This window comes from Canis lupus, chromosome 15 (assembly GCF_011100685.1).
Source record: "Canis lupus familiaris isolate Mischka breed German Shepherd chromosome 15, alternate assembly UU_Cfam_GSD_1.0, whole genome shotgun sequence".
NCBI lineage: Eukaryota > Metazoa > Chordata > Mammalia > Carnivora > Canidae > Canis > Canis lupus.
This window is the reverse complement of record NC_049236.1, coordinates 1812866-1820470: the sequence shown is the minus strand read 5'-3', so window position 1 is coordinate 1820470 and position 7605 is coordinate 1812866.

Here is a 7605-nt window from a genome sequence, read left to right as displayed (position 1 = left end):
AGAGGAGGCACAGATACTCACTGGGAACCCGCTAGCGGCAGGGCCTGCGTTAGGTATGAGTTTTGTTCCCATTGTACAGATGAGAAAACAGGGTCAGAGACAGAAAATGGCTTGGGAAGGTGGGATGGTGGTGGTGGTAATGGAAGGGAGGCCTTCGAAGGCACACAGACTTCTCTTTGACTCCATTCCCTGCCATTTGCTAGCTCTGTGACCATGGGCAAGTTTTCAACCTCTTCACTTTCCTGGTCTAGACCACAGGATAGTAGCGCCCATTGCATGGACCTCTGCTGAGGAGTAAATGAACAGAGGTGTGCAAAGTGCTCACCCCTGCACTCATTCATTCATTCATTCACCCAGGAAAGGTTTAGTGGGCACCTTTAAGTGCCAAGGTCTCGTACCAAGCATGGGGCTGCCAGACAGAGCATCAGAGGCACGATCTCTGTCTCAAGGAACTTAGAGGCTCGAGGGGGACACAGGTGAGTAAACCGGTGATGATCGATCAGAGCTGTCACGGAGGAGACAGGCTGCTGTGGGAATGAATGACATGCCGCGCCCATTCCAGGCTCCAGGAGTCAGGGAAGGTACCTGGAGGGGGTGCTGTCTTAGCTTTGAAGGGTGAGTTGGGTTTGGGAAGGGGAGGGATTCAGACAGAGAGGGAATGGCATGTTGAGAGGCCCAGGGTGGAGATCCTGTGGGTTCCAAGAACCAAAAGCAGTTTAGTGTGGCCAGAGCAAAGAGCTGGAGAGATTACTGATGACAGGGAGGCAAATGGGCCGGAAGCAGGAGAGGGTCAGCGGCCAGGCCAGAGGTGTCGGTGGTGACTCAAACCAGGAGGGGTTGGGGAGGGCAGTGGGGCAGGAGGGGAAAGGATGAGTTCCCATAGATTTTGGATACAGAATCACTGGGACTGCTTTGGGGTTAGACATAGGGTGAGGGACAGGGAAGAATGAAGTGATGCCTGGTTTCTAGTTGGGCGCCTGGATGGACAGGGCCATTCCCTGAGAAGGAAGGAGAACATCGAGGCAGGAGGAGCCCTGGGGACAATGGGACGCTCAGCCTCAGACAGGCTCCATTTGAGTTAGATTTTATGGAACCCTTGGGATTTCGGAGGGCTGCTCAGCGGTATGTCTACGGTGTGGATGGCAGTCCCTGGCACTTGGCAGCGCGGTGGCCTGGAGAAGCCCAGCCGGATCACGCAGTCAGAAGCCCTGGAGAGGGAAGTTCAAGAATCGGGGGCACAGAGGTTGTCATGGAGGTGTTAGGAGTGGCTTAGGGAGCGTGCTGAGTGGGAAGAGCAGGGCGACCTGGGTCTGCTCCGGTGAACACCTAAGAACACGTTGGCACAGGAAGAGGAACCCACTGGCTGAGAAGGAGCAGCCGAAGGGTGAGGAGGAGGAAAACCAGAACACTGAGCTCTTAAGAGTTTGTGAAAAGAACGCGGTCCTAGAAATAACACCTAGTGCTTTTACCTTTCGGAGCCTCCCTTTCTTGGGCTGGAAGTTGGGGGCAGTAGTAGCACCTGTCTCAGATCTGTTTTGAGGAGTGAACGGGATCGGAATTATTCTCGGAGGTCACACTTCTGGCCAGGGGCGGAGCCGAGGTTCTTGCCCAGACTGTGTACCTCCAATGCCCAGGCTCTCCCGTGGGCCCCGCTGCCTCTGGGGACGTGGCTGTGAGCAGGGCAGCAAAGGAGCCTGGAGCCAGCAGGACCCACACAGGTCCTGGGCTCAGCGGTGGGAGGGAGGACCTCACTGTGGGGTGTGGTAGCTGTCCGTGCTGGGTGGGGAGCATATAGAGGCTGATGGACTATCCCCTGGGACAGATGCCCCAGCCCCACCCCACAGCCAGACTCCAGGACAGCCCAGCTGGGTCTGGGCTCCATATGGGCTGCAAAGCTGCCCCCACCCTGAGCTGATGGAGGGTGGGCTGTCGGTATGCGTGTGCAGGTCTGTGTGTGTCCATGTAGCCCCATATGCATTTGTCTGTGTGGCCCCATGTGCGTGAGCACTGGGAAGGGGGCCTGCTGGATGATGGTTGGGGTCTCCCTGTCTGTGCACATGCCTGAGTGAGCATGTGTGTGTGTGTGTGTGTGTGTGTGTGTGTTGGGAATAATAGCGTATCCACCTCCGAGTGTGCCCACATGTGCGCCCGGGGCTGGGGAGTCTGTGCCTGTGTGAGTTGTGTGTACTGCATGCTTCCTCTCTGGGTGTGTCTGCTGTCTTGGCGCACACCTCTCTCTGGGTGCACCAGAGCTGGTGTTCCCCTGCCAGGAGTGGCTGCTGGGCCGCTCTGCGGGGGGAGGGGGAGCAGGGAAGCAGAGGGACACTCCCAGCCCTGGGCCCGGGCCAGGCTCCGAGCCGGGAGCAGCGAGACCACCTCAGCGTAGAGACAGCTCTGCTAGGCTCAGGCCAGTGGTAGTTCCAGAGACGGCGTCTGTCTCGCTGGACCCCATCAGGAGAAAGGGGACAACACCCCTACAGCTGGGGGGCTGCAGCTGGCCCTTCCCTGCCAGCCTTGGAGCCCAGCAGACGCGCCCCCCTCCATGCCCACTCCCTGGGAGGCGGCTGACACATGATTTATTCATAAAAAGCCATTATTTGTGCCAAAGAACCAAGCCGCTGCTTTTTAAGTGGTGATAATGCTCTGGGCCTCCTTGCCTCTCCGCCCCCCACCTCCTGTCTCTCTCCTCCTCTCTCACCTTCTTGGGACTTCCCATCCTTTCTCCCCGCTTCCCTCAGCTCCCTTCCTATCCCTTTATTGTTCTGCTCAACTCTGCTCCCAGTTCTTCCTTCTGCCTCCACCCCACTCATCTGCTCCACAATTAGGGGAGCCGGGCAGGGCTAAGGAGCCTCAGAACCAGTTATCCCAGGTTGGGGGAGCCGGCCTGGAGCCCAGGGCTCCCCTCCCTCCACCTGAGCCTTCACCTCTTCAGGACTAGGGCAAGGTGGGGAGGAGAGAGAGCAGGCTGGGATAGTTCAGAGGCTGTCCGAGCCAGCTCCCCGCTGCTAAAGGCTGAGTCGCTCCAGCCCCCCCAAGAAACCTTCGGTCTAAAAGGCAGTGCACTTGCTGTGCCAATGCAGATTCTTGGCAAACTCCGGAGGCCCTGTCCCCCTCCCCGACCAAGTGCCACCTATAGAAATTCTGGAGCCACCACCTTTCGGGGGGTGCCAGGAGACGCTGGCATCAAGGGAGGCACTTGGGGTCCCGTCGCAGAGTACCCTCTGTCCAGACAGGAGGCAGCAGGATGAGTATCACAGATGTGAGCGTGGATGCAGACACATGCAAGTTTCTTGGAAGCAGACATCACAGATCCACGTGTGTGTGTGTGTGTGTGTGGTGCCCCCATACTCGCACGTGCACACGCACAGGCATGCACACAGCTACACACCTACTCATGCAGAAGGAGAGTCATTCCTCCCCTGAGCACCTGCAGCGGGGGCTGGAAACTCTTTCCCCATTCAGGTACCTGTTTGCTCATTCATTTGTTCGTTCATTCATTCATTCATTCATTCACCCTTTAAACCTTACCACTCTTTAAACGAGGGCCTGGGCACTGGGGTGGCCGAGATGAACACGATCGGGCCATAGGGAGGGGCAGGGGGCAGAGAGGGGAGTGCAGGCCCCTCCAGCAGCCCGGGGCTGGGGGTTAGGTGCCCAGCAGGCAAGGGGTTAAGTCATTTGGCATCCAGAGCTGGAGCCATTAGGCCTCCTAATTATGAAATTATCGAGGTCCTCAGGTGACTGCTAATTTCACACACACTGTTCCTCTCACGGCTAATGAACGCCCGCAGAACCCACGCCTTGTCTTTCCTGCTGAACGGTGACCTGCAGTTAATGAGCTCAGGAAGGCAGACAGGCCGCCGGCTGGGTGGGTGGGGCGCCAGGCCTGAGGAGGGGGCCTAGGAGGGCCTTGGGCCCAGCCCAGCGGGCCTCGCAGAGCTGGCTAGGCTGGGAGGGCTCCAGAAGCAGGGAGAGGTGCAGATGGGGGAAGGGGGGGGGCTTTGGGTCACAGGGTCCTGGCAGGAGCCTGCTGCAGCGGGGGGCAGAGGGAGTAGGAAAAATGGAAAGCAGATGATGGGAGAGAGCACTGGCCCGGCCTGGGGGGGGCGGGGGGGGGGTGGGACCGGGGCAGGAGAAATGGAACATAAATGCTGGGGAGGGGAGGAGAGCATTTCTGCAGGGTCCGGGCCTTAGGAGTTTGAGGGCTGGGAGTCACATCAGTGGAGCTTAAGGGGTGGGGATTGGTGGCAGTGGGGGGCACAGTCATCATTCGAGATGCTGGAGATAGACGGTGAGGACCCTGGGGGCTGGCAGTGCTAATGGCGAGGTGGCGACGCTGCTGGTGATGATTTCGAAAGTTTTGATTTTTTTTTTTTAAATTAAAAAAGGAACATAAAATACCACCTGCGAAATAGGAAGAAAAAAAAGTGACGCGGGCAGCTTGCAGTCCTAGGCGAGGGCTGTTCAGGAACCCAGGCCTCTTCCCCCTGGGGACACCACGGGCCGGCCCTTCAGGCTCCAAAGCAGGTGGTTTGGAAGGGCCCTGTGACCTGCCCGCCGGGGGGTGCCCCACCTGGGGTTCCCCAGCCAGGTCAGTGCCAACCGAGCAGCTCAAATGAGGAGAGCAAGCGAGGTGACCCGGGGTGGTCTGGATCCACCTGTTCTAGCTTTTTCCTTGCCTGTGGCTTTGAGCAAGCCCCTTTCTCTGGGCCTCAGTTTCTCGGGGAGTAAATGACAGGGTTGGACTGGGGCTGTGTGTACAGAAGGGGTCAGGTGGGGCTCCCCAGAGTTGTCCTCAGCCCGAGCCCCAGCAGGGACCTTCTCCCGAGGCAGGCAGCCCAGGCCCGGGGACAGGTGAGGAATCCCCTCTGTACGTGCATATTTATGCTCGAGGTGCATCAAGATGTGCATTACTCGGGCCTTTTGAAGCTGCTCCCCCTCCCTCAGGAATAAGAGGGACATCCTGGCTTCCCACGGCCCTGACAGGTCCTGACAGCGGGTTCCCGCGCTGCCACCGACTCCCTCCCGTCTACTGCATCGAGGTTTCCCACCTGTCAAAGGTAGGTAATAGAAGTGTGAACTCACTTTGGATGTGACAAAGATCTCGGAGGTTGTTGCTGCTACTCTGTGACCCGGTCCTGGCCAGGTCTCCCCTCAGGTGGCCACAGGGTCTCTTCCAGGCAGTGAGCTCCATGCTGGGGCGGGTGTGGGGTGTGGGGAGTGTGTGCACCAGGGGTGTTCCCAGGGAGGAGCAAAGGATCGGGAGGGTGGGAAGGGCCTCTCCATCTGCACATAGGCACACACCGCTGCATCTTGCACATTCCTGCTCGCCCTTTGAGTGTATTTTCCCATTTGCCCCGCATGACAGCAGTATGAGGTCAATGCTTTTATCGCCTCCATTTTAGTGATGAGAAAACTGATGGTTGGAGCAGTTAAGTGATTATCCCAAAGTCACAGAGCTAGAAAGGACAGCGCCAGGCCTCAAACCCAGGCCTGTGGTCCCTTCACTGCTGTGTCGCACCTTGCCTCAACAGGTCAGACACAAACGCCCAAGTGCATGCATGTCACCTGCACATCTAGAGCCCACCCAGGGGGTCCATCTCCACCCCCTTCCTGCACGCACACCAACACACATATCTGCCCATGTCAGGCCTCCTCCGGGCTTAGGCGTACAGACCGGCACACCCACAGCTGCAATGAGACACATATATGGACTTTATTGGTAGATTTGCAAAAATTCACCTGTCCGTGCCTGCCTGCAAAGAGATGTGCACACGCAAACATGCAAAGCACATGAATGCATGCATAAACACACACAAACTCTGTTGCATATGCATGCAGACACACCCCCCAGGAAGGTGTGCCCGCACACCGATGCACGCCCCCGTGTGCACACTTGGTGGTATTTACCCGTGCACACGCACTGACGTACAAACACACGGGTACACAATAAATATCCTCAAAGGAACGCTTATACAGACACGTGGGCCCATGCAGACGTGTCCTCCACGTACGAAACAGGGCACACGGGTCCTCTCACATGTGCACACAGGAACAGAAGCACAGGCCGGGCACTCCGGTGCAGCGAGGTGAGCAGCCTCCCGTACCGCGGGTGTGATGGACGGACCCACGTCCTAAGTGACTATCAAAGTGTCGTGGTGTGTGAGGCGCAAACACCAATTAGTGGGGCCTTTGAAAGCATCAGCTCGTTAGAGGGGAAGCAGAAGAGGCTGGAATTGGCATAAAACACGGAGCTATTTAACTACCGTGGGGTGTGGGGGGGTGAGCCGTGGAAAGGCCTTTGGGCAGAGCTCCCCCTCCACTCTGTACTTGTTAGTGGAGAAGGACCCTCACGAGGGGCCTTGGCAGGCGGCTCTGACGCTCCTTGAAAGCGGGGGGGTGGGGGGCAGCCTCCTGCCAGTGCTGGGCTGGCACGGAGTGCGCGGGGGCTGCGCCAACTGGCGATCAATTTCATGCACATCGTAAACCTAAGTGCTTTCTGGAGAGTCGGGCAGATTGCACATAAAGTCCCCCTTCTGTCCCTAGCACACGGGTGGGCGGGTGAGGCAGAGGCTCACCCTGGTAGAGGGACCTCTGCTATGCTGCGAGGTTGGTGGGGGGCTGTGTAACCTGGTTCCTGGTAGGAGGTCTCCCTGGGGACGCGGGGGCTTCCCCCCGGAAGGCTGGCACTTCTGGGGGCAGCTGGATATGGGGACGGGGCCTGGGCTCTGGGCTGGGCCACACTCTGCTACCTCCCTCCTGGCTGAGCCACTTTGGGCCATCAGCTTCCCAGGCCCTCGGTGTTGTCATCTGTAAAGTGGGTTGATGTAAGAATTGGATGAGTCCCTGGCTGTGGCATGATGTGTCACCGAGCTGAGGAGCCTATGAGCCCAAGTGAGGTCACATCTGCATTTATTGTGAGGCCCAAGGGATTCAGGCTGAGTCCCCACATGCTCACGGCAGGGGCTCAGACCCCTCCTCGTGGTCCCCACCGTTTCTGGGAGGCTCCGGAGGTGGGGTCTCCCAGGGACCCACACACCTGTCTTTCATGAGAGAGGCCTACCTCTTATTCCACCCTGGTTCTGCCCAAAAGTCCTGTTGATGCCCATCTGCCCGCCTTAAACACGTTGAGGGAATCCTCCCCACGTCCCTCCCGCCATGCGGTGTCAACGCCAGGCCAGGGGGGTGTCCTCTGGATGTGCTCCAAGTTCCCTTGGATGCCAGAGCAGTTCTGGCTCTGCATCAAAGCCAAGGTGGCGGGTGGGGGTGGGAGTGGGGGGTGGAAGGGGTGAAGAGGTGAGGGGGTGAAGGGCAGAGGTGGCCGTGTTCTGTTCCGCCCCGCGCTTCTGTCCCCTGCGCCCCAAAGAGCCGTGCGTGTGCATATCACCTCTCCGACACTCTCAGGAAATCGGCCTCTTTGGCTTCTGCCCTCACCCTAATCCCGGAAGCTCCGCTCTAGGCCGGGCATGGGGCTGGGGACGGGCCCGCACTGCCCTCCTCCCACAGCCCCTACGGGTGGCACGGGGCCGAGGGGCAATTCTGAGGCCAGACTGCTCAGATTCAAATTCTGGCTTTGCCGTTTCTAAGCCGCATGATGTTGGGTAA